Below are 26,664 nucleotides of genomic sequence, written 5' to 3'. Positions count from 1 at the left end.
AGCAATGTCTTTTCCAGAAAGTTGTTCTATTCTGAACTCTTCACCTTTTCTGGAGAGAACGCCTGAGTTTTGTCGACTTTTTAAAATTCTTGCTGTAATTCTTTCTTTTTTTTTTGTTATAGAACATCATAAATTAGCTGTCACCGTTTTTTAAAGGTTACTGAATGTGTAAAATAATGTTTGCCCGATTCAGGAGTGCAGTAGTTTATGCAATTATAAAATAGCACATCAAAAAAAGCCAGCCTTTCCCTCGCTACTTGCATAATTCATCACTCATCCCGTTGTCATGGGCGAGACCTCTCCTATCTTGCAGACAACAAAAAATTAAGTTTACATTCTCTTCTCTAATTAAAAATTTAAAAGTTTAAAGGAAAAGAGTTTGTAAACTGTACAACCATTAAAAAGCTGGAGACACGGCGTTAAAAAATCCAAACCCTAGGGACAGAAATAAAACAGAGTTTTCTGTTTCCAGTCCCCATAGCGGGCAAGGCTGCGGGAAGGAGCCGCGATGCAGAGAGCAAAGCGCTGAGCTCCAGGGGGGCAGAGCTGGGGGCAGCCGGTGGTGGGGACACTGGGGGCGGCGGTGGCACCTGACCCCCCCCCAAGGTGAGGAGGGCCGCTGGCCCGGCTGCCCCGGCACCACGCATCGGAAACCGAGTCTGGGAGGAACACGCAGGCGCTGGGTTGGTCCCTTATATATGTATATGGGCAGGTATGTCTGTGTATTTATGTACGTATAGATACTTACCTATGCACACATGCATGTTTATATGCATGTGTGGGCATATATTTATATAGGTAGTTGCAGCTTGAAGGAATCAGCAGTTTCAGATACCTTGAATTCACACCGGCAGAGCTGGCCATGGAGGAGCCTGTATCTTGTAGCTCAAATACAAAAGTGGCTTCTCGATCTGTCAACAAGTTTTGGCCCGAGCAAACAGACACTGCGGATGACCTGCTGTGCCAAGGATGCCCTGCCACGTCAGCCCCTCTCGGCAGCAGGGACTGGGCCAGTGGCCGCACCGACGCTGCAGGAGATGGGGCAGCCGCGGGCCCACCTGCTCGCCCAGGCATCGCGGGGACGGGAGGGCAGCGCCGGGGAGGTGGAGCACGGTTCAGGGACCAGGGGAGACGCCTGGGAGCTTCCCGACTGCTGATGAGGATGAGGAGAAGCTGCTGAGACAAATCCCACAGAGCAAATACAGGTGGTAACCAATGCTCATAATATGTTTTATGCGAAAACACACCCATAAATCAGGCTGAAATACTGTCATCCTGGAACTGAGGGGGCTGAATTGCTCCGGTTACCCCCGCTGTGCCCTGCGGTAAGAAATCACCCCGCTCCCCTGGCTCCTCCGCCTGCCACCCCGGAGGGTGTCCCCTCGTGCCCGGGCCGGGCGCGCTGCGCTCCCAATGACGCCGAGCAGCAAAACCGGCTCTAAGGGAATCAACAAGGCCGCCTCGGAAGAGGCCAAGTCGGAAATAGCAGGCCCCGTTGCCTAATGGGACTTATCAATTATTATCTCAGACCATATTTCTTTGAGGGGTGATTGTTTCACAGAGCCTGACATCTCATATAGCTTTAAATTACTCACAACCGGGACGCCTTACAAGATAGCAGTAAAATCAGGAGAGGATTGGGCAATGTAATTATAGTATGGAAATGATGTTGATCGCTCAAGCAGGGAGCAGACCTTGAGTCGAAGCCCCCTCCCCACTCCCCCCCCGCCCCGTGCTGCCGCCCTGCACCTGCGGAGCCTGGAGCGCCGGCGGCAGCCGCGGCTCCTCGTCAGGGGTCTGCAAACGGGCGCGCGCCGATGGCCGCCCCGGCGCCACGAGCAGGGACCGCGCACGGGGCCGGAGCGTGGAGGGGCCGGAGCAGGACCCCGTCCGTTGGATGGTCGGGTGCTGGGCTCTCGTGTGCCATGGGTGCAGCTTGACCTTAGGCTGAGGGTTAGCGCAGCGTATGGTCCTGTCTTGGCAAGACCCACGGAGATGCTGCTCAGTGCTTTCGCCAAGGGGCAGTTTCCTTCGGAAACCAGGAGAGGAAGATTATGGGTTTGCTGTTGTTTTGTTTTGATTTTTTTAAAAAGAATTTTCTAGAAAATTTCAGCAGTGTTCAGCTGGACATTTTCATATTCCAAGTCTGGGGCAAATTTTTAAAAAGTTAAAAGGTGTTTTCACGGACGTTTTCAGCAGGTGCAGCTCTCCCCTCTCGCCTGTGCAGAGCTGACACCTCCCAGCACACCGCTGGTGGTGTTGGAGGTGTTATGGAAGCAGACAAGATCAAAATGAACTGGCCAGAAAGCAGTCCCAGGGGAGCGCCCAGGAGCTGGGCTTCAGCAGAAGAGAAGAGGCAGCTGGGTTTTTTTTCCCCCTATTTATTTATTTGTGGGGATGGGAGTTGCTGTCGTGGCAGCGATATGTTGGATGAGGAACATGCACAGGGATTAAGAATTGCACTGCACCAGGGCATCCTCTGACCCACCCTGGGTCTGCGGGGGTGATGGTCCCAGGGCGGAGCAGGGATCCTGCAGTCACTGCACAAATACACATTCAGTCATTGACCGAAGTTCAAATGTTTCAGCAAAAATAGCCCAAGATGCAAATCTGACTTGAGAGCCTCCTAAAGCTGGTACCATCTAACAGAAATCACTCAGCGAATTTATACGCACCGTTGTGATGGATATATGCTTCACAGGCAGACCCTGCCTGTGCTGCCTCTAAAATATGGGGCCGCAAAAGAAATGGGTGGTTCAGGAGGACCTTTAAAAAGGCCAGATTTCCTTTCTAGGACTTCTGATATGCTGTAACCAGAAATGATCCAAAAGTAGCATTTCCTTTCATGTAGAACTTCAAGACTTTGAAACTTGGTTTTACTCTTAAATGGCATAAATTTTTATTGCTTTAAAAATAATATTTCAAAACATACTTCAGCTTTGCTACTTCAGGCCTTTTATCATATTCGATATCAGAAGTCAAGAGAAGAAAAACCAAAGGAAATTATAAGAATGAATGATTTCATCTAAATGAAATGCTCATATTAAAAACACTATAATAATTTCCCACCAAACTGTGAGGACGGCAGTGAATCCCTTGAAACACTGATTTCCCAGCAGCTGCCTTCTCCCCTGCCGGCAGCATGCCCTTCAGAGCATTTCCAAGCTCTCACAGCAGCCCAGCGGGGCTGGACCGGGACCAGAGCAGGGCACAATGAGCGTGGGGCAGTAGCATCCCCCCGCTGAGGATGCGCTGTCGGAGGGTGCCTGCAGGCACGTGCCGTGGGCAGGGGGTCTGGGCTGGGCAGGGGCTGGTCACCGGTGGGCACCACCTCCGGGCCCTCGCTTGGCAGTGACTGCTGGTGTGTCGGCTGGACACACTGACAGGCGCAGAGGTAACCGAGTCCAGGATGGAGTGAGAAGATTTAGGAATTAAGGGGCTGGGGATTATGGATATTTGTGCCTCTTTTCATTCCCTTTCAAGGATTACTGCTCCCCTCCTGCCAGCTTCCCTTATGATAGAGACTCGTGTTTTATGGCTGCTAGTCATAAGTGCCTTCTCCTGAGACCACACTCCCGATTACCATTCACCTTCTTTGGAGACGGAACGAGCTCCACAATAAGAAAACACCACATATCTGTCAGAAAATCACAGGTGGAGAATGAAAAACTCACATAGCATTCTGCACACATTGTACGAGTCTCCTTGTGACTCCCCAGGAGCGATTCCCAGGCTGCGCCTGTGCCACGGGGAGTGACCAACTGGTGTCGGTGCCTGGTACCAGTATCAGTATTTTCCAGGATGCTGCTGGGAACAAGGGGATGATATGAGCCTGGCTGGGTATTTGCTGGTGACAACCAGCAAGTCTGCAGGAAAGAAAATTAATGTCCCTGAGGACAGTCACACAGCAGTGCCTTCGCCTTCAAAGGCAGAGCCCTGGTGGGAGGGCTGGGGCAGGGAGCAGTAGCCTATGGGCACAGATGACAGGGCTATCAATTTGATGTTTTTAAATGCTGGAGCAGGAATGCTGTTTCCAGAAGAGCTGAACAGGAAAGGCAGAAATCATGACTTGCCTTTTTTTTTTTTTTTTTAATTAAAAAGCCCTGCTTTCTCTGACTCCTTAAAAGTTGATGCTCTGTCAGGCTTAACAAGCCACTGTCAATCCATCCGCAGCCGTGCCTGGTGCTCAGGAGGAGCAGAGACAGCCAGGAGCCCAGGCGTGCACAGGCCAGGGCATGCAGCCACTATCAGCTCCCTCCTGGTCCCAAACTGGGCTCCGCAGGCCAACAACCCCCCTCCAGGCAGCCGCCGGTGCCGAGGGAGGACTGGCTCCCTGCGGCTGACTCTCTCTCCAGCATCCCTCCTCTGGGAGCAGAGCCCAGCGGTTGTTGGATCAGCAGAGGGGCTGGGATGAGCCCCTGCTGGCTGGGCATCTCCTCCGGCCCCTGCACAGCCCCCTGCCTCGCTCCCTCTCAGCTCCGTGTCCCTGCAAAGGCAAATAGCCGGACCCTCCAGCTCCGCCTGCCTCCAGCTGAGCCCGGGAGTGGGACCCCTCCTCAGACCACAGGCTCACCACGGTAACACCCTGTCTCTGTGAGTGCTGAAATGATCCTGGACAATGAGGTTAATGAATATGTTCCTCTAAGCCCAGAGGCGCTGGGGAAGATTGGGATCAGCTTGTCCCCACCGGCGGTAAGGCGTGCGACCAGGAGCAGGTATTGCCCAAAGGTTACACGGTGCAGATGTGCTTCGGGCCATGCCAGGAGATAATAAATCATTGTTTATTAAAAGCCTTTTAAGGATGCCTGTAGAATAAAAGGAGGTGTGTGGCTCTCCCCCAGCTTCTCCCTCCTCCAATTCATGCCCAGCGCCAGTAACTGAGCTGCCCGTGCTGACAAATCGCTGTTCTGAGCTCATAGTCCCAGAAGCACCTTAAAAAGCGGAGGAATGCTGTATGCTGGGGCCAGGCTGGAGGGAAGCCAGTAGCCAAGGAGGCAGCTAAGAAAGATGGTCAGCAGAGCAGGGAGACAGGCAATAATGCTGATGGGCCTCATACGCCAGCCACAGAGAAGTCCCGATCTTGAAACGCATCCAAAACAAGCATCGCATTTGGTCTAAAATGATGTCACTGCCGATCATTAGTGTGGTAATTACAGTGAAAGCCTTTTGCAATTGTATCCTCTGAAGGGTCATTAATGCAACCCAACCGCACCAGTAAATGTCTCATTAGTCTTATTTCAGACTTATGTATTTTTCAGAGCTACAGAATCCTAATAGTCTTTTCCCTCTAATAACATTAATATCTGCTCCCTGCTCTGGCCTCGCTGACAATGGGCCCTTCTCCGGCTTCCCAGCACTCTGCTCGGGAAGATGCATTTCTAGCAGGGAAAGGGCACTGAGAGCCAGCGTTTGAGAGATCGCGGGCTGGATCCTGGCCCCTGGTCACTGCAGAGGCTCAGGAGGCAGCTCCTGCTCCTTGTTCAGAGCAAACCTCATCTGGTTGGAAATCCGGGGGAGGTGGAAGGGGTTAAACACATGGACACGGGATCAGTCAGCTTAGGAGTTCCTGGAGTCCAATGTCATGCCAATGGTGCACGAGATCCTTGCTTGGATGGCTGCAGGGGAAGGTGGGTCAGATGCTGCTCCATGTTTCCACTGACCTTGTTTTGGGGGGAAAGGGAGAACACAAACTATTTGCAGAAGACTTATGGCTGCCCAGGAGCATAAGACCACTGGGAGGAGATCAGAAACCAAAACCTTGTTGACAAGTTGGAGGCCTGGCCGAAAGAAAGCAGAGCAAAACTCAGCAGAGGCAACTGCAAGCTCAGCAGGAACACCCAGCTGCACAAACAGGGCCGGGAAGGCAGGCACCGCTGAGAAGGGAACCTGGATAAGAAGGCAAACCTCACACTGCCACAACAGAAAACGTGCTGCCCGCAAGGCACGTGAAGGGACTTGCCCACCCTTGGCACCAGCTGGACCTCTCTTGGATGGGGCACATGGCTTTTGCACAAAAGAAGCCTGTTACAGAGATTAAGGAGTGATTTGGGTCAGGGTTAGGCTCAAATTGTGGTCCTGTCATATCCAAATGTCCAGAAGAGACTTTGGAGAGTGGAGTGGAGACAGAAGGGAGGAATCTACTCCCCAGCAAACCAAAGACAATGAGTGGTGCAACTTACAGTGTCAAAGACCCTGAGATGCTCCAAGGCTGCTGTTAGCATCCCAGCAGAGATAGCAAGGTGGGGGGCGTCCAGGAAAGAGCTGTCTGGCCAACTGCCCTTGGCTTCTAGCTAAAGGACACCCTGGGTGGGAGTTCCACAAAAGAAAGCCTAGAAAATCTCCCTGGCTGTGTCCTCAAACGCTGTGAGCTGCTCTCTGGGACACGTCTTGGTCCCACACCCCCTCCCAGCACATCATGTGTAGCTGTTCCTCGTGCAGCCAACTCCTTTAATCAGAGAAGAAAAACCCTCAGAACACAAGACTCAAATCCACCAGGAAAGGTGACAGATTCTCCTATTCTTCAAAGGGGCTCTTTAAATATTAAAAATAGCATTGTTGTTTCAGCAACATTAATTTAAATGATGCACACATGACACATTTAATCACCTTTGCATGCTCCAGACACAACGCTCTCTGCAGCAACAGAAGCCAGGTAAGAGCTCTTCTTTTCTAGTTTGTCCTGTGACAGAAAAAAGGAGTACATCCACTGCACAGAGGAGGCGGTGAAGGTTTATTCCCAGCCTGCACATGCACAAGGTGCGATGAGAGGTGACCAGCTGAAAGCCTGTGGCGTGGAGCCACAGAGCCCAAGAGCATCGCCTTCCTTTCTAAAGGTGGGCTTCCAGACCAGCTTGGCTAAAAGCTTGTCCCCATAAGACAGGGCTGAAGTAGGTCAAATACAAAGACTCATCCAAAAGCACACCCTGAATGTTTTCCTAGTTATTCCTACAACTGCTCAACCCATGCTAAATTCATGCTTTAATAGCTCCTTCCCTTGCTCTGCTGTTCTTCCAGCTTTAGTAGTTTGATGATCCATTTTGGCCCCTATTTTCAGGTATTGCTGGCTGCTAAAAGGAAACCAACATCTTCAAATACATCTGTGACTAAAGATGTCTTGGAATAAGTTGGTTGCAACCATCATCTTCACCTTTCCCACCAAATGCATTTCTGGACCAAGAGAACAAGCACTGTAAGCTGAAGCTAAACGCAGGTGGGGAGCTAGATTGGTTACCATCGTCATTTAGCAGGAGCTGCCTGTGGAAGTCTTTACAATGAGATATACAGACTCCATCCACCACAGGTGCCTTGCAGGCTCTTTCTTCTATGAACTAGAACAGTTTTTCCTTTCTCCCTGCTTCAGAGAGTCTTTGCAGAACCAGGGGCTTCAGGTACCATCTGCAGAGCTGCCCACGCACCATCAGGATTTATTTTCATCAACCTCTGAAGAGATGAAGAGCCAACCACGATGCCTTGCTCTCCACCACCGTTTGTTCTAGTGACTACACTCAGCACACTACCTAGTCAGCTAGAAAACATCCCCCCTCCCCCACAAAAGAGCTTCACTTTCTTTTGCACACCCAACCAAGGGCAAGGGGGGGAAATCATATGATTGTAAAATGATGGAATTAATCTGCAACTTGACCTTCACTAATGATGGATGGCCTGTTTGTAAAGATCATCGGTTGAAAGCCTTCACTCAGATGCATCACCTGCAGCTGCAATGAATCGAGGGGACAACCTGATGTCCTTCCTCAGCTCTCTGGGGGTTGTGCAATACATGCAGGGAATAGTCCAGTTTCTGGTGACCAAGATACTTAACCTGTATGAAGTGAATCCAAATTTAATTTGAGATCTGGGCTGTACATGAGTCAAGTGCAGTGGTTAGGCTGGGCTCAGGTTCTTATGTCCAAGTGTCCCAATATGAGCTGTGTGTCTCATTATGGCTTACTTCAAAACAGGCCTTGCACAAGAGCTGAGCGTAGCTGCAGATAATTTAACTCTAAATTTTGGCTGCTTGCCTGGCTCTGCGTCACTTGCTGCTGAAGGAATTGTTGTAATCTGCAAATTATTTTCTTGTATTAATTCATTCTGGTGAAATAAAACTTTTGCAAACTGCTGTCAGCCTAAAACTGGGTATGCTGGGAGCTACCTTGTGGACAGTACTCTCTCTGCTCTTGGTGACGGTGTGTAATAGCTTCTCGTATTCAAATGTGAAATACCAGCTCTTTGTGCTCAGGATCTCACGATAGCCACAGGAATTCTTTTTTTTTTTAAGCTGTGATCTTCATTATTTGAACTTATTGCCGAAGTAAAGAGAAGAAGGGAGCCGTGGATCTGGACTAGCTGTTTCTATATTCCGACGTGCTCAGATGCAGAATAACAGGCAAGTCGCTAGCTTGCCTGGCCTGTCGCTGCACACAAGGACTAGGACTGCGGCTGCAGGATCTAGAAACCTTCTTCTGTCCCAGGCTCCTGCTTGTTCTCCTCATTGGTCTCGTGTGGCCTTGGAGCAGCTCTAAGGAGTTCAAAAAGCTCGAGCTCCCTTTAAGCCAAGACCGCAAGTGATGAAGTGTCAGGGAAAGAAGTTCTTTAGACCCTTCTGGGGCAGAACTGGCTTGTTCCCAGCGCTCTGCCCATGGTAACTGCCAGGCTCTGGGCAGGGGCTGTGCCTGTGCATACAGGCTCTGAGCTGCCTGCCAGCAGCGAGGGGGGGCAACGTCTCCAAGTGTTTCTGAGTCTGTGGGACACAGTGGAGCAGGCCACGGGAGGAAGAAGATAACAACTTGAAGAAAACCCCTTATAGTTCCAGGCAGCTTAGGGCTGGTAATTAAAGGAGTGACAGTACATTGTGCTTTTTCCCAGCTCCTGCCTCTTCAAGGGAGGGAGGTTTGGATTATGCATTCCGACGTGTAACAAGGTCCACTGGTTTGGAACAAGCAGTCTGCCAAAATGCACAGCCTTGGAAGGGGGAGCTGAATAGGAGAGAGGTCTGAAGTCGCCTTGGTGCTGTTTCTGCAAGCGCAGAGAATATTAACAGCACTCTGTGGGAAAAACCAGCCATCTCCAGCACAGATGATGGAGAACACAAACCCTGTTCCCCAAATATTTCCCTGGATCTGATTTTCCTTTGCCAGATGTACTTCCTGATTGCCACACTGGGAAGAAAAATCTGGGCATGGCAGTTTGGTTTCTTGAGTCCACATAACCACTGCGATTTGAATAAGGTTTCAGAAGCTCATTAGAGAGGTACGAGCTGTTTTCAGTAGTGCTGTCCTCTGACTGCATCGTAAGTAAACTTACTACTACCTAACATCTCCAGGGGTAAAGCATGCTGACACGGGCGGAGGGCTTGGAAACCCAGGCCTGGTGCCCAAGCAGAGCCAGCCCCCACGCAAAGCCCCCGTTCGTGTCCTGTCTCCGGAGCCAGGCACTCGGCAGCAACTGCCAAACAAACCCCCTGGTCAGGCCCATTTCTCTGTAATTCAAGGAAAGCCTTTACTGACGGTGCAAGAATCACGCAGTGATGCCGTCACCCATGGAGTCTGGAGGTGACAAACACACTGCAACATCACAGTGAAACACACTTAACAGCTTGCACTCTGCCAGGGGCTGTGCACAAGTTTAGCTCTGATGAAGCAAAGCACCCAGCGATTTCAGCTCAGCAGGGGCTTAAAGTTAAGCATATCTTGAGGATTTTATGAATGACACAGAAAAGGACTATACTTGCTACAAAGATGCAAGTTTAATTCTGAAAAGGTGCTTCTTAAAGAGGACACATCCTGCAGACCTGGTGAGCTGCACACCAGGGACAAACCTCTCACGTGTGCTCGCTGGACTCAGGATTTACATTTCCATTTTCTGTGTCAGTGTGTTTGGAACGGGACAGATAACGATGCTCAGCAGAGGGGTTTGATTTTTCTTTCTTGTTTGTTTCTTAACCGGGGAATTTTTCCTGTGATTTCAGAAATATTGTTTTTTGCTGGGTACTAAACCGCCTAGTTAAAAAGACTGTGGCCTTTGTGTGCATGGAGGTTGTACAACCTCTTTGCTGTTCCGTGTATAAGTGCTCGAAGGAGTGTTTGTGCAGAGCTAAGCAAACAGGTGAAAACATTTCTGTGTATATAAAACTTATTCAAACACCAGTGCCAGAGTGCTGGAGCTCGACTGATCATGAAAGCAGATACTGTACTCAAATATGTCCAACAAGTTTCACAGTCCACACTTGATTGCAAAATTCAGAATACATGATTTGTCTGGGGCGGTTTAGCTGTGTAGGTCTGGGAGGTGAAAGCGGTGCCAAGAGCAATGATAACCAGAGCCGGGTGGCAGTTTTTGTGCGTAAGCCATCAGCACGGGCAAAGCGTTAGAAGCACAATTCTGAGTAAAACACTCATTCAGAAATGTGAACAAGATGTAATAAAAACCTATCAATAGGGAATTTGCGGTTATGCATCGTTCGCTCAGCTCTCTATGCACTTGCATGGAGAAACAACTTAAGAACAAAAGTTGTGCTGACTCCAGCAGTGGTTACCTGCATGTGCAGCCTCCTGGTACCTGCTAGAAGGATTCTCATGACATCATTTAAGGCACTTCAGGCTTTCTCCAGCACTGGGAGACAGTGATTTTTGCCTTCAGATCATCCTCTCAAGCTGCCACAGCCTAAAATAGCTCTCTTATTCATAGACAAGCAGTGGATGCAATTCACATTCATTATCGGCGTGTCATTCACAGTCCATGCACCCATGGTAGCTTGTCCCTTCCTCTCACACCTCCACTTCTTCCTCCCCAGCTCACAGAGGATAGCAAGGTGCCTGATGACATGGATTGCTCTCATCTAACCTGCAACCCACGTCAATTCGTTTGTCTGCCTCAGCAGCGGAGCTCAGTGATACAGAGGAGCATCGCAGACTCTGCAGAGATGGGAGCTTCCATGGCTGGGCACGTCCGTGAACACGGCAGTGCCAGCAGCAAGAGCAGAGCCGCAGGCGACCAGCCATGCTGACTGCACTTTGATTTTGGAGGGGTGAGCTTCAGCTCGGTAGTGGGCTGAGAGCAGAACAAACCTGGGTCTGCCCAGTATAAACCAGCCCAGCAACTAGCCTTGAGGGCTGGGCCATAATGGGAAAGTGATAGGATGCGGTGGGTTAGGCCAATGTGGGAGACATGAGCAATTCACAAATACCCCGGAGCTAAAAGCACCGTGTGCTGTGTGCTCTGAAAGGTCATGGCCACCCTTATTGAAAATTATTTGTATAACTTTTACTTGACAAAACTTAGGGGAACTCCAAAAGTTTAGCCTGATTTGGCTGTAAACTCCTCCTGAAAGTGCATGACTTGTTACTGCCTGGTAGCTTGCTAACGTCTCCCCCTCTCCAGTGGGAAGCAGCAGCATTGGCGTGGGAGCTCATTGCTGACCCCCGGAGCCACAGCAGCAAACCCCCAGCCCTGCAGAGTGGCAGGAAACAGCCCCTCCGCCCCAAGCCCAGCAAACTCAGGGTGCGAGGAGAGGGTATCTTGGGAGCCCTTTCCAGTGACCACCCACCAACAGATATCTTCCCCAGCTCCAGCAATTCCTTGACCCACAGGCAGCCGCCCAGCTGGGTGCTGCGCACCCAGGCAGAGCCCACCCCTCTCCCACAGCTCCGGTTAAGCTGTCATCAGGCTCCCCTTCGCTCAGACACCTTCCCTGCAGAATGAGGCCCTTTTCCTCCACAGGCCATATGTTCAGCTTTACAGAGGTGAAAAAACCTGTGCAAACACTGACCCACAGCAAGCAGCAAACTGCTCCAACCCCAGACCCACTGCTGCTAAACATCCCAAGGACCTGCAGCTCCCGGCCGCACACCCATACCTTCTCCAGCTGTTAATACTCCTCACATGCTTTCGCCTAAGTGATGGAGAAAAGTGTCAGGCTGGGGAAAAGACAGATCACGAGTATTTCTGGCCCTGACATTTTCCTCCAGATATCTGGATTTCCATATATTTGAAAACCTAATATAAACAACAGAGAGAAAATTTGCATTTCGGGCAGTGAGGAATGAAAAATGGAGGCGGTGTAATGTATTGCTGCTCGAAGAAGAGGAATGACAGTGGTAAAGTCGAGCACACACGACAGCACCCAATCGGCTTGTGGCAAACTCATTTCCTGGCAGAATATAGGGTTTCATCTGCTGGAACATTTAATAGGCATCAAAGAAAGATCACTTCCCTCCTCTCAGAGCAGATTGAGAGCCTTCGCTCTTGCTTTATTTTTGCCATTTTATTAAACCCTTTATATAGTTTTAATACAATATGTATGATCCTCCTGAAAACAAATAAATTCTTAGGCGCTTCCCAGATTCTAAGGATTTCTAATGGTTACGTATGTTTTATTTATATTTTCAGAGAGACATTAAATATACGATGTGTAAAAATATGCAACAACAAAAAAATCAACTCTAATTTATTGCTCCATACAGAGCAACGTTACGTTATGGAGTTAATTTTCAGATCTGGGGAGAATCAGCCCAAGGAAGGGGCTGAGCATCCTCCCACTGCATCCAGGGTCACAGTCGTGGCTGAAAAGCCCCAAAGTGTGACCTCGGGGACTTTAGTCTTTACTAATCTGGGCACAGGGACTTGACTGCGGCTGTTCCTGGCTGGGTCACAAGGAGAGAGCTGGGAGCAGCAGGACACACTCCAAGAACCAAACACAAAGAGTTGGGACTGACAAACCCTTTCCCAAACTGCAAGTGCCCAGTTACTCCAGAGCAGCATCATGTGATAAGCCAGGGCTAAACGCCCCAGCTCCTCGCGCTGGTTGCCCTGCCCTGCAAAGAGATGGCTAACTCCTAGCCGGCTGGACGTGCTCCGCGCCTGCCCGCACTGCAGGCACTCCTCCCATTCGCACAAAATGCCGTACGCGGGAGCCCTGCAGATCCCAAGCTCCTGTTTGATTCATCTCCGGTACAACTGACAAGCTCATCACGGACACCTCCGCACCCACGCCAGTGGACCAAGTAGATGAAAGCTCTTAGGAAAAGTGCTTTCAGCACTGCAAGGTGCAAAGGACGCTCACAGGCAAGGCCAGCCTGGTGATGGAGCACCCTGGGCTGACTTTAAGCATGCTTTTCTGTACTTTTAAAATTCCATTTCACAGTATCTATGGCTTCCCAAAGCCAGAAAACCTGTGTGAGGGATGGGGTAGGAGGAGGAGTAGAGTGCACAGGATGATTTTTGATGACAGCGTTCAGCAGAGGTGGAAGCAGAGTGTCTGGGAACCTTAGTTATGGCTTGAAGCAGCCTTTTGCTCTGAGGTTCCCTTATTTAGGAACCAGAGAAATGCATCAGAACATTTTCAGAGGTTCATCAATTCCGATCAGGTTCTGTCTGGACACACGATCTCTCCAGCTCAGGCATATCCTTGGCAGGCAGCTCCTACCCCCAAAATATACAGGCACACAAACACACAGGCATCTGCTGTGCTTGCGTGAATGATGCCTGCGCTCTTGCAGAAGGGAACACGCTGCTGAAGAACTTGTCACCTTGCACATGGACCTCTCTGTTGTGGTGCACAGGTCTGCAGAGGGGTGGAGGGTGCTCTGCACTGTCATTAGCACGACAACCTGGAGCGTACCCCTTCAGCCTGCCTCCTCACTTCTTGGTCCTTCCCAATCTGAAGCCCAAATCATGTTTGTGACATTACATTTATTTTGTGGCACCCAGCTGTGATAGCACAACAAGGATCCTGGCTTGGGCTGGGCAGTGGGCAGAGATGATTCAGAGCATCCAGAGCAGGTGGGACCTCACGACAGAAAAATTCACAGTTAAAGGAGGTATGGACAGGGAAGATCAGGTATCCATGGGATTCACCAGGAGGCATCATGAGACTCTTGATGCCACTGAAGAGTGGGTGAGCTTGTATCATGCATATTAAGAAAGCCTTAATTGTGTGTTATAGCTCTGTAACTCTGCTACACAGTGAACATCCTCATGTCAAGGACACGACAGAGACTCTCACAGCCTTTCTACCTTGGGCACCTTACAGTTATTTTTAATACCATCGGAGTAATAAGACATCCAAAAATCCCCCCCAGTCCCTCTCAAGGAGGCAGAGAGCTGGTGCCACAGACGAACCTACAGCCCATGCACACGCTGCCTTTCTGATGTACAGTTTGTGCTGAATACATTATTTTTGGTCTTGTGAGCACAGTGATGTGAAGTGACCTACTGGTTAAGGGTAACCTGCATTAACAGAGCTGTAGTCATGTTGATTCAGAATCTCTCTCATGTGTGTCCTTTAGAAAAATGTATTTGCAGACAACACAGTCAGAGCTGGTACTCCAGCGGGTCTCTCCTCACGCAGTGTGTGACACATGCTTGTACTTCTTGCAAATCATTAGTCCAGACACACAAGTACAGAAACAGAAGTAAATGCTACGTTAGCCTCCAAGACACTGGCCTCCTCACACCACGGTCGCGTGGAGGTGGCAACGCTGGCTGTGTGCGGGCTCACCCTCATTCCTCTGCCTGCAAATCCAGGCTTTCACCCGATCTTCTTTTCTCTCAGAGATCTGTCTGTTCCACAGGGGAGCTCTGAAAGGCCCAGAAAGGATGGATCCTGTATGCAAAGCCATGCCTGAAGCTATGTGTCAGTTCTGAATCGGGATGAGGCTAGAGACCTGAGCTCTGCAATAACAGAACTCTAAGCTTGCTGGCCAAAAAACAACAACACTGTCAGAAAAGTTAGCTTTCTAGTTATCCAAAAGTGAAAGTAATATGAAAGGACAACAGAAATAATTCAGGTTTTGCTAACTAAATGCTTCATTTTATTCACAGGCTTATGTTTTCACATATACACTTGTATTTTAAAAAAGAAAATGGTTTATAAAAACCCAACACAATATCTTTTCAAGGAGCGTAAAAAATAACCAGCCTTCCAAACTTTAAAAAGACATTTTCCAATTAGCTTTAGGATTAAATAATTCACAAAGTTCGTACTTTTGGCTGCGCCCAAGCTTCCTTGGACGGGGAACCTCCTCCCCGCCCCAGTTTCAATCAAGGGTACCGAGGCAGAGCTCGCTGTGCCCCTTTCTCTGACCCGGCCAGCCGAGGTGGCCAGAACAGCCCCAAAGACCAGCCTGGTGCTCCCAGCCCAGGCAGGCAGAGCCTCCCCATCCCTCCTGGCATACAGCAGCTTCCCCACAGATTCCTGGCCCACAGCAGGAGGAGAGATGAAAGAGAAAAGAAAGAGGAAGCAAATTAAAGATTTTGCCAACATTTTTCCTAGATTGCTTAAATTCCAGAATTAGAGACAAGAAAGTTGCCCTCGCTGGCTATTCAGGACCTGGAAACAATTTTCGATGACTGCAGCAAACGTGCAAGCTGTGCCTCCCCACACGGGCTGGTCAGCAGATGGGGAGGTGGCAGGGTGCCCAGCCACCCCTGGCTGCTGGCCGCCGGCGGGAGGGAGGAAGGTGGCAGCGCTCGCTCCTGCTCAGCTGCGCTCACCTCCTGCCATAAGCAGCTGGACGCAGTGCGTTTTCCACCATCACCCTCTGGCACCCAGGAAATCCCTCTCCTTCTGCTTTCCTGGAGGGAAGTCCAGCAGCCCAGGAAAGCTGCTGCAAACTCCCACCTGCCTGAGTCTGGATGGCAGGAGACGACTAGGGAGAGGTGCCTGAATCCCAAAGCAAGAGGCATCTTCCCTGCAGGTCCACCTTGGCAGCGGGGCACAGCTCGGGGACTGCCCAGCTGCTTTGAACACTTTAAGCAGCGGGGCTGCTCCCTCACAGCAGCTCTGGGGCTTGTCCGCAATGCCTATTCCGACACACTCCTTGCCAACACCCAAACATCACCAGAGACCAGGCACAAGCACCTGGCGCCTGGTTTTCTCACTGACAACTGGTCAAGCATAGAGGGCAACGCCCTTCATCACCAACCCTCCAGACACCACCTCTGAGCCAGTCCAGACACCCCCACCCACAAAGCCCCCTGACATCCCCTCTCTGTGCAGCGAACACCCGCGCACCCAGCCAGAGCAGCACCCAGTACAGGCAGAATTAGCAGGAAACCCAGCTGACACAAAAGTGAAAACAAACTGACTCCTTAGCCCTTAATATTCACTTCAGAGTCCCAGACTGCTCAACACCAGCAAAGCCCCTGTTCCTCTCCCCTCCCCACAGCTTCCTGCCCCACTCACCCCCCCAGCCCAGGGACGCTCACTACTTGCACAGGCTCTGTGCCGAGGGGCTCAGCAGACCCAGCCGCGTCCATCACTAGCCAGGACATGCCTGCAGGGCACACAGCAAGCTGTGGTAGACCAGGGCTACTGTGCCCACAGGGTTTTTGTGAGCTTGGCCAGTGGCAGGGCAGGGTGAAGGCAGGCAGGCAGCTGGGCTGCAGTGGTCCTGGGGCTCATGGACTGATGTGCTGGAGCACCTCCATGGAGCACCTCCATGGGGCACCTCCATGGGGCACCTCCATGGGGCACCTGCCCTGCCCTGCCCTGCCCAAGTGCCAGCCAGGCTCACCTGGCTTACCTGCTCTCCCACCCCAGGTCCCCTTGGCAGGGGAATGCTGCTATTTGCTTGTTATTACCAGCAATCACTGTTAATTGATTTCCCCCCCCCCCCAACCCCAAGTTTTTCAGTTTGACAGGTGTGACGAGCAGACAAGGCTCTCCCTGCATGGAGGGGTACAGCACCCGGCCAGAGGATAATTCAGGCCCCATAAGGCGGCTCCAGCAGCTCTAGTGATCGCAGGCAGACAGACCCATTACCTGTCCTTGACCTGAACAGCCACACATGATTCTAGACCTGAATATCCCAGTCATTTGTTATGCTGTCTGGAGAGCCCTCCTCTGCTGTCAGAACCAGGAGGCAACACAGAGACCAAGGTGTCTCGTCTTCCTTGGCCCCTTTCCTTCACAGTCCGTCGCAAAGTGGTGGTGGGGATAGGCCATGGCACCAACAGAGCACGGACAGAGGAAGATACAATGTGCGCAAGCCAAGGCCACGTGCGAGATGTCAATGCTATTTCTACTGCCAGGAGTGTTTGTTCCCACAAGGGTGTCTCAGCCCTTTGAGCAGCGAAATTGCCCAATGTCCCTCTGAGAGCTTCAACCAGTTGATGCCTCTCCTCACCTGCAGCTCAGCAGCTTCCCTGCAAAAGCCACCGGTTTGGGAGCAGCCTTCTTGCCTGCCGCCCAGTGAGGCTCAGCACCCACCAGCTCCATCCCTGCCTGCACCCCGACACCGGGATGGAGCCGTGCCCGGCGCCGCTGCTGATCCTGCACGTCGCATCCCGCTGCCGCTGCGCACGGTGTTTGCCGTGGTTAGCCAGGCTGCAGAGCTACTGAGCAGTGTTTAGCTTTCCAGGTTTGTAGTTGAAATGATGATTCTCATCACCACTTGAATTTAATTTAAATGGTTTGCTTCTGCTTTCATTTTATTGGCACCCATTATATCCCCCTTGTACCTCTGGCATTTCCTTAATAGTCTTTTGACTCATCTGCTCTCAGGAGGAGAAATATTTTTTACAAGAACAATATGAAGTAACAGTTATAAAATCTGTAGCCTGGTGATAAATGTTAAGGACTCATATTCTTTTATTGGAAATTGCTGTCTTTCAAATGTTTAACAGATTTGTAAAAATAATTTCTCCAAAAGGTTACAGTTCTATTGAACTCCATTAGAGAGAGGCTGGGCTTTAAATCACGCGCCGCATCCCGGAGCCCGCGCACGGGGACATGCCAAAGTCATAACTTTCTCCCTTCATACACAACATCTCCTGGCTCCTCTCCAGCATCATTCCATTTCCAGGACACTTTCCTTGACCCTCAGGTCCCTCCGCCGCAGCCGAGGGGGTGCGCCTGCTGGAATCCAGGCGTGAAATGATGAAGGAGCGGGGCTGCGGTGGCTCCGGCTGCGCCAGGACCTCAGATGTGAAATCGCCACTTTTTTTTCCCCCTTCTCCTCATCCTGGCCTCTCACATGCCGGGCGGAAAAGATTGTATTTATCACCTGTCAGGGCTTGGCAGAGCTGAGTTACGTGGAGCAGGACAGCATAAAATTATCATACACAAGCATGAAATTACAAAATCGCTCGGAACTGAACAACAAAATTATTTCATTTCTGAGGGAGGCCATTCCATTTTTTAGTCGTGACACCTCAACTGCCAAACTTTGAATTGAAATTGAGTGTGAGGTGCATGGAATATAGACAGCAATAACAAGCAAAGGCATGTAAACTAGCCATGCAAATACACTACATTAATGGCCCCAGAAACCTCCCACAGGAGATATGTAACTAAATAAATGTCACATGTCCCAATAACTCAACTTTTCTTATACATTGTGAAATGAATTATGCTGCAATTGCAGCACAGGCTGCTCCTGGCGACGGGACTCCCATTTGCCTGGTATTCTCCTGGACTGCATATGGTTTTTGCTTTTCCTCTCCCAGCTTTTATTATCAGAGGTGGGTAAATACAGCAAATGTTTGGTCATCGGCTGGGTCTGAAGCTGCAAGGCGGGGGTGCAGCAAAGCAGAATGCAGCTCCCTCAACTGCAATTTGGTGATGATATCCCCATCTTTTGTGAGAACTTCCCCGCAGCTGTTCAGATGTGCAGGCAGCAAGGAATGATGCTATCGCATCTCATCCAGACTATAAAATCCCCCGGACTTGTGGAGCAGAGCTAACATTTCTATCTCTCTATTGCAACCTGGTCTCAGGGCTGCTCTGTATGCACCAAAAGGTCTTGCAGAATTGCGCAGGGTTTATTAGGCTGCTTATGCAAGCCAGGCATCACGCAGGGAGGTAAAAGCAGCAATCTTCCCAGTTAGCTTCCTCACCAGGGAGAGCTCGGCCAGCAACCCCTCGCTCAGTCAGGGAACAGACATCGGCAGTAATTGTGGCGAGAGGTAAAAAAGCAGTTCCATTTTATTGCAACTAGTAGCATCCTGATGACTGTAGGCAAGACAGTCCCAGAGGAGCAATATTTTATAAACACTATTTGTGTCAAAGCTTATTGTGTGTTTGTCTGACTTTCCCTGGGGACAGCAGCCCGCGGTGTAAATAACGCAGCACCTTCGCCGCGCTGGCACAGTGCTGGGTGCAGGCACTGCCGCGGGGCCGGCGCCTCAGAGGGGCTGGGGTCTGCCCGGCAAGGCAGCGGGGAGCAGGCAGGAGCTGCCGGACGGGGTGGGCGTTCAGCAACCGGCTCCGCTGGGGAGGAGGCAGCGTGATCCATCATGGGGGGAATGGATTTGTCAGCTCCCTCTGTGGCGCTGATGGGCTGTGCAGGGTCTGAGCAGAGCAAACAAAATGAGATGTTAAATAAAATTAAAGACAGAGTGAAATAGCAGTCTGGGATTGGGAGAGACACCAAGCTGCCTCCCGCCAGGCCGAATCACCCACGCCAGAGGCACCGCAGGCTCCTGCCATTGCTTTTGCTGGTTGCTGCTTGCATCCCTGCCCCGCTGGCCAAGGTGGGATGCCCTGCACAGCCACGGGGCCAGGACCCACAGCAGGCTGCTGGGGAGGGTCTGTGCAACTCTGAGTGTCAGAAGGTCCTTGGACCCTCCAACAGCTGGGTGTGATGCAGGATCTCCTGCAGAGACCCTGGGAAGTGGCGCACCAAAGCCTCACTTCTGGTGTCTCAGCGGAGCAGAGAGAACACCGGCAGTGGGGCAAAGAGCAGTGGGGCCTGGAGGCACCAGGAATCCAGAGAAGCAAAAACCAGCTGCTGAGGGGACTCCAGCCGGGAAAGCTTGTCCATCCTTCCTTTTCCATATAAGCCTTGACCTTGTTACATCCCTACACCCCCCAGCATATCACTCTGGCTTCAGGCAGTCTTGCGGAAGATGTAACCCTCACAGAGGTCCCTGCTCTGGCTGCCCCACGGCCCCGTCCTGTGCCAAGCCGCGCTCTCGTGCAACCCAGCTCCGCAGCCCTGGAAACGTCCCACGCTCTGTCCCACGCGTGCCAGCAGTGAAGAGGGGGAGCAGGAAAGTTTGTTACGGTTTTCAACAAAGACAGTAACAAATCAGTCAGAGAAAGGAGGCAAAGCCAGTCACCAGGGCCACAGACTAGAAATGCCAATTGTCCCAGTCCCAGGTGGGGGGGTGCTGACCCCAGGACAGTCTCCAGCCAGGGGAAGCAGCAGTGTTTGCGGCTGTGACCCCCCCCCTCAGCTGGGGCTGACCCTGAACCAACGTGGGAGGTGGCTGCCAGCCCTGCCAGCAGCTCCCATGGTGCAAACACAGCCGTGCCAGTGGCAGCCGGGGAGCACACAGCCTGGGTATTCAAACTGGCGATAAAACCAGCCTGAAATGCTGTCCTGGGGGTGGGAAACGGGCAGCCTGTTCCCACCTGGCGCTCAGCATCCCAGCAATAACACAGCTCAGAGAGAGTGAGCTTTGACCAAGCTGAACGTCTCTGACCCTTTCACAGAAACTTTTGATCTCAGCAGATAGATATTTATTGACCATTGTTCTTCTGCTCCGCCTGCTTTAAAATATGAAGAGAGATTTTGTAAGGGTCAGAATTTCTGACTGGAGCCCAAGCAGTGTTAGAAGGTGGCCTCGTGCAATGGGGAGTTTCAAGAGAACAGAGATTCCTAGTGATTTATGATGAAGGAGGCAAACCTGGCCTTTGCTTCTCCCAGGCAAGCCTTTGATGCTGCCCCCTTTAATCCTTAGCCACCTGGTACTAATTATAACTGTAAGATAGTCTTTATATTTAATTAAAAACAAGGAAATGCTTCTCCATATAATGAGAAGCCTCCGGCAACAGACCCTGCGTTCTCCCCCCACCAGGTTATGCTCTGGTATCCATCCCCTCTCATTTCCATTTGAACGCAGCAGCACAGGAGCCACTGCAGACCCAAAGGAGCACTCTCCCAAGGCAGCACCACTCCACCCACCCCAGCTAATCGCCTGCCCCATGTTCGCTGGGGCATTGCCACAGCTTCTTACAAAAGGGCCAGGAGCAGGAGGCCAGGAGCCCCCTCATGAGGGGCAGGTGGGTGTACAGAGTGCGGGGCTGGCCAGTAATTTCCACTCCAGGCTGGCTGGAAGTGGCTGTGATTGCAATCTGTGCCTCTACCTGGAAAACTCCGAAGAGCTTTTGCTGGCATGTGCTCAGCTCAGCAGACATCACGTGCAGCCCTGGCAGGCGGGGGAACATGGGGAAAGCCGAGGCACTAAGCGAGGGGGGGCAGGACCAAGCGATTACTGTCCCAAGGCACGAAGCCAGGAGCGGCCACAGGACAGAGCATCTCCTTGCTCTGTGGCAGGGGAGACCACGGGAAGGAGCCGTCTGCTGAAGAGTGGGAAGTGTGGGAAAAGTGGGAGCTGTAAACCCTCTTTCACATAACTAAAAAAAGGCCACCTGTAGTCAGGTGGCTGGCACGATGAGTGCCAGGGCACCAAAAAGCAGAGCAGGAAATCTCAGCGTGGCTCCTGGTGGTTCCTGAGGTGGGTAAAGGGCAAGGGAGGCATCAGGTGATGCAGATCAGCAAACGTGGAGCCTGCTCCGCAAAGGGGAAGGAAAGGTTGGGAAATTATAATCAGTTTAAGTCAGTTCAACTTCAGTTCCCAGAAAAATATTGGAACAAATGATCAAACAAACTATTTATAAGCACCAAGAAGATAACAGGGTGAGTAGCAGCCAACATGGGTTTGTCAAGAACAAATCGTGGCAAACCGATCTAATTTTCATCTGCGACAGGGTAATAGGCCTTCTGGATAGAAAAGAAGCAGTAAATGTCATAGCTTGACTTTAATAAGATTTTTGACAACGTCTTATATGACATTCTCACAAGCAAGCTGAGAAATCATAGTCTAGATGAAAATACTATTTGGTGAGTGTAAAACCAGTTGAAAAACTGCAGTCAGAGACTAGTTGTCGATGGTTTGCTGTTAAAATGAAAACTGTTGAATAAGTCTATCCTATATCCAGGGCTATTCAGTTTTACTGACCTATATTATGGGAAAATATAATTATTAAATTTGCAATCTTTGAATGCCTTAGAGAGCAGAATGGGAATGGCAAAAGTCTTGAAAAATGCTAAAGAATTATTTGAGAAAACCAGGAATTTATCTGATGGATCCAGGTGCAAAGCACAGCCCCTGAAGGTCAGTGTAACGGGGGAATTACTGGTATGATAGGAAGAAAGGATTTGTCCCAGATCAGAAGTTGAAATTAGGCCAACAATGTCATGATACTGAAGGAAAACCAAACAATTTTCAGGAATTTATAAAGGGTAACACATCATATGTGATGGGCAGGATGCAATTTTTCTCACCAACCCAGCAATGACAAGTTGCAGCTTAAAGACCATTCCGGGTTTGGGAACATGGACCACCAGGATGAAGTCCACAGGTAAGCAAGGAGAAGGATCAGAGTGTCGTAATACTTTGCCTGAGTGAGGGGGGCGGGTAAAAGTCTGCAGAACTCTTGTCTTCCTATTTGCATCCCGTTAGGTGCAAAACACCGTTCCTAAGCAGGGAAATGCCGGGGACAGCTTCAGCAGCTCCGCGTGAGGACAGCCCCTCTGCTTGGACCGACCAAACTGCACAGCTGTGCTGTGTGTGAGTTCATTGCTAGGCTCCTGGGGCAGCCCCCGCCTCCAGAGCACTCCCCAGGCTGATGTGGGGGTCCCCATGCTGCGGGTGCACTCACACAGAGCAGACCACCAGCCACCGGGGTCCTTCTGCCACCTGCTCTGCGCACACCCATCGCCTCCGCCGGGCTCCGGCACGGATGCTTACATAGACAGCCAGCCCACAGGAAAACCAAATGAGCAACGACGAAAGGCACCTCTCACCGTGTGATGTGGGGAGGTCAGGGGCCTTGGGCCAGCACCTTGCTGCAGACAGGTAATGGCCTCTAGGCACCAAACCTTTATCGCTATTTTTTTTGGCGAGGTTGGAAATAATATACACGTCCACAGCAAGGGGAAGGGAAAAAAACACAGCAGGGGAAAGACTGGGAGGGCTCTTGGTCCTGTTCTGCAGGCGCTGATCCAGCGGGAAGGAGCGGCCGGTGCCAGAGCTGCAGGGAGGGACAGAGGTCAGCGGGTGAAATGGCTTTGGGAGAGCAAAGGATGGGCTGGGGGTGCGACGCCTCTTCCCTCCACACCCCATGGCTGGGGCACATCTGGCGGGGGGAGGCAAATGACAAAAAAATCCCTGCTGCAACCAGACCACAGAGCCCCTTCCCCTGCCAAAACGCCGGCCCCTTGCCGGTGGCAGGGCTCTGCGGGCAGCTGCTGCACCGCTTGGTGCAGATGTGCCAGGAGAGCCTGTCCACAAAGAGTTAAACCCTGCTTCGCCAGACTGTGAATTCTCAGCGAGTCTCCCACATGCAGCCAAACAACAGCTTGACATTTTCCATCCTTCACGAGAAAGACAAAGGCGTGAAGATATTCCCATGATTCCTTTCTGCATGCCTAACTATGAGCTCAGGTGCAGCAGCATTTGCCCTGGACCGGCCTCATCAACATGAAGGGCGAACTCATCGTTTCGGCATCTTTCCTCGCCACTGCTTGATTAATTGGCTCACAACGATGCTGGCTGAATACCTAATGCTTCTCCTGTCCCTGTTCTTTCTTCACAGCCTTTTGCTGCATTTACATATACTTTATATTCCATAATTTTCACACACACAAAAAATGGGAGCACATCTCAGTAATTTGATGTAATGACGGCATGTCACCAAAAAGAGGAATTAGAAAAATCTGTAGGTATTTAATTTATTCTTGTTTTTTTCAAGTAGATCTCTCTGAGAAAGGCATTAATATTCATGTGCATGAAAAAAAGTACGCTCGAAAGGAAATTTCCAGCATTTTAGTTTAAATTAAATACATTTTTAAAGAAACAATATTTAACTAATAACGCTTAAAGGCAAAATTAACAAAAGTAGCAATTTTTACCTAGCAAAGCAAGGTTTTGTCTCAGGGGTTTCCAGTAAAACTGCCCTAACAAGAAAATAGCATGCTGCTTTTCTGAGGAAGGATTCAATGAGTCCAAGAGGGAGGGCATGGAGAAAGGAAAGGCCTTTTACATTACCTTGTCTGTAATTTTTGCTTAACTGTATTTCAATAACACATCGCACTGAGGAGCATTCAGCACGGTTCGCAGCTCCCCGGCCCCATGAGCTCCCCCTCGGACGCGCAGCTGGTGGCTCACCAGGACTTTAACGCAAAGTCTGGGGATGCTGGGGCTTGTTTCCTTTTTTCCCCTTCATACCCCCACTTTTTTTTTTTTTTTTTTTTTTCTTCCTCAATTAAATACCTGAAAGGGAAAAACAGAAATCAGAGAGACTATTTTGCAGGAAGCAAGCAAGCAGAAAGTATTCAGCAAACGAAACGCAATGATGTTACGGACGGTAATGCCCTCCAATTAACTCTCCAACTTATCAGGACCAAAAAGAAAAATAAACATCACTTTTTTCCAGGAATTCTTGGCAAGAGGCAGCCCTGACTGATAGCAGCCAGCAGTGTTTATGGAGGTGTTTAGAGGTATGAAGGTGGTTGAGGAGGAATAAGAGTGGCATGAACGGCACTGGGGCTGGATTTTGCAGCAGCGGATCACCCAGACAGCCGTGATTGCACCAAGGTCGGTGCTGGCACGAGCAGGCTTGGCTGAAGGAAAACATGGTGGGGACAAGGGTCTGGAGCCAAACGGGATGCTTTCCGTGATAGCATCCTGATAGCTTTGGCGTGTGGGTCGGAGCAGCCTGGCCTTGCTCCACCCTAGCACTACCTGCAATGGGCACAAACTAGAGGAAAGCATGCATGGTCAGGCTATTCCTTGTGGCTGTGCCCCACCAGTGTGGTCACTGGGGCTTGGAGCACCCTTGGGGTGGTGAGGGCCAGCCCCACAGTGCAGCGAGCAGCACCCGGCACCACTCCGCCAGTGGCTGTAATGATCCATGAGAGGAGGCTTCAAGGATGCACGTCCTTGAAAAGGAAAAAAAAATCTTCAGAGCTGGGATTGCCTGTAAATTCTTCCTTGTTAGCAGGGTTAGGAACCACCTGGGAGCCAGGCAGGGCCTGACTCTGCCCCCTCCCCACCAACTGCCCAGGGATGCTGCTGGCAAACACCTCTGTTAAAGGATGCTGGTCCAGTTTCTGCAAACACTTTGGCTCTCCTGTCTGCCAGTGCAAAACTGTCTTAATCTGGTCTTCAGGAAATAAAACTTCCCATCTTTGTCCTGGCACATTATGAAAAGATTATCCCCTGGATTAAATAAAATTATAGGGTTTATTTCTCAAGTGCGAAAGCCTGAGCCTGCCAGAGGCAGGGGCTGGATAAATGATGGGAACGGTCCCCGCTGGTGGGAGAAACCCGCTGAACGCCTCACCATTAGGCAGGGCTGCACAGGCAGGCAAGAGCTTCGGCAAGGTTTTAAATTGGTCTCCTGATATTTTATGAAATAACTTTTTTTTTCCTAAAGTACTTCTTGATATTTTTATGTTTATATATTTTAACTTAGGATCGGACTCATAAAAAATACATGAGGAGTAAGTGGTTTCTGCAAATGTTTTATACATGATTTGGGAACAGATACTATTCAAAGAGAAAAAAGAAATATTCCTTTTTATGCCAGCCACGGCAAGGAGGCAGCAGGGTTGGGTGGGCTGTGGGGGGGAGGTGGGTGCCCTGCACCAGCGAGGGGGTCCCATGGGCACAGAGTTGCTGTGGCCACTCAATAGCACCAGATGGGCAACAGTGCCTTCCCCAGCACCTCCAGCCCAAGGTACCCATCAGACACCCACAAGCGGGAGGGGTAACCCCACACCACAGCCGATACACAGGTCTGCGGAGCCACGCTTTCCCCGACCCCACAGGTTTTCCAGCCAAAACGGGAGCCAGGGGATGGGCAGCATGCCTGGTGCTGCAAGGGAAAACTCAGAGCGATGGGTGCCATGTGAAGGGCCCTGAACTCATCCCACCCGACGGCGGCCACAGCACAGCCCATCACAAGCACCGGACGAGCCGTGCTCCACGAGGGCTGATGAGGTTTGTTGCAGTGAGGACAATGAAAGAGTTAATGCAGTATTTCATTTGCTTCCTCTGTCGTAGCATATATTATCTTTTTTGACTGTGTAATATGATGCGAAGTTTTTTAAATGATACAATTGTATTCTATTATATTCCACTCTTCAGGGAGATTTTAGGCTCATTTTTTGCATGAATGATACTCACTCGATGCATTTCAATACTGACACAGATAGCACTGTAGGCACACACAGCAGATAGGGTTATAGCAAGTGCACAGATAAATGCAAAAACATATGGCAACATGAGGAAACTCTACATTTTTTATTATATAAAAGCAGAACACATGTTCCCGGATACAGTGTGCAGGATCTGAAAGATGGAGTTACTGTCTCCTTCAGATGGATTTTTATAGGATTTGCTTAAAATAAAATCTAAGCAGGGATTCTGTGCAAATTTACCCCTTTGGAGAATTGAACTGTGAATCAAATTTTGCCTGATCCACAGATGAAAATCAGTTTGGAGGTTTGTTCTCCGTGTCTCTAGTGAGCATTTGTCCAGCTTAACTGAATTTAGCATAATCTCTGTTCAAGTGAGGCCCCAGAGTGGCAGAGCAGGGCTGGGAGCAGGGACAGCACCTCGCACAGCCAGGCTGCCCAACGTGGAATGCAGAGG

The 26,664-nt window shown here is 50.5% G+C and overlaps 1 long non-coding RNA gene across 1 annotated transcript; it reads left to right on the top strand.

Annotated features, from left to right (window-relative positions):
- The first annotated feature begins 499 nt into the window (after positions 1 to 499).
- Positions 500 to 8,116, top strand: LOC135315821 (uncharacterized). The gene is made up of 3 exons (XR_010375305.1): positions 500 to 712; positions 803 to 1,205; positions 7,055 to 8,116. It is a non-coding gene; the product is annotated as an uncharacterized LOC135315821 (long non-coding RNA).
- Positions 8,117 to 26,664: the final 18,548 nt, after the last annotated feature.

This window comes from Phalacrocorax carbo, chromosome 15 (genome assembly GCF_963921805.1).
Source record: "Phalacrocorax carbo chromosome 15, bPhaCar2.1, whole genome shotgun sequence".
Lineage (NCBI taxonomy): Eukaryota > Metazoa > Chordata > Aves > Suliformes > Phalacrocoracidae > Phalacrocorax > Phalacrocorax carbo.
Note: the sequence above shows the minus strand (reverse complement) of the source record. Positions and strands in the feature narration are given on the sequence as shown.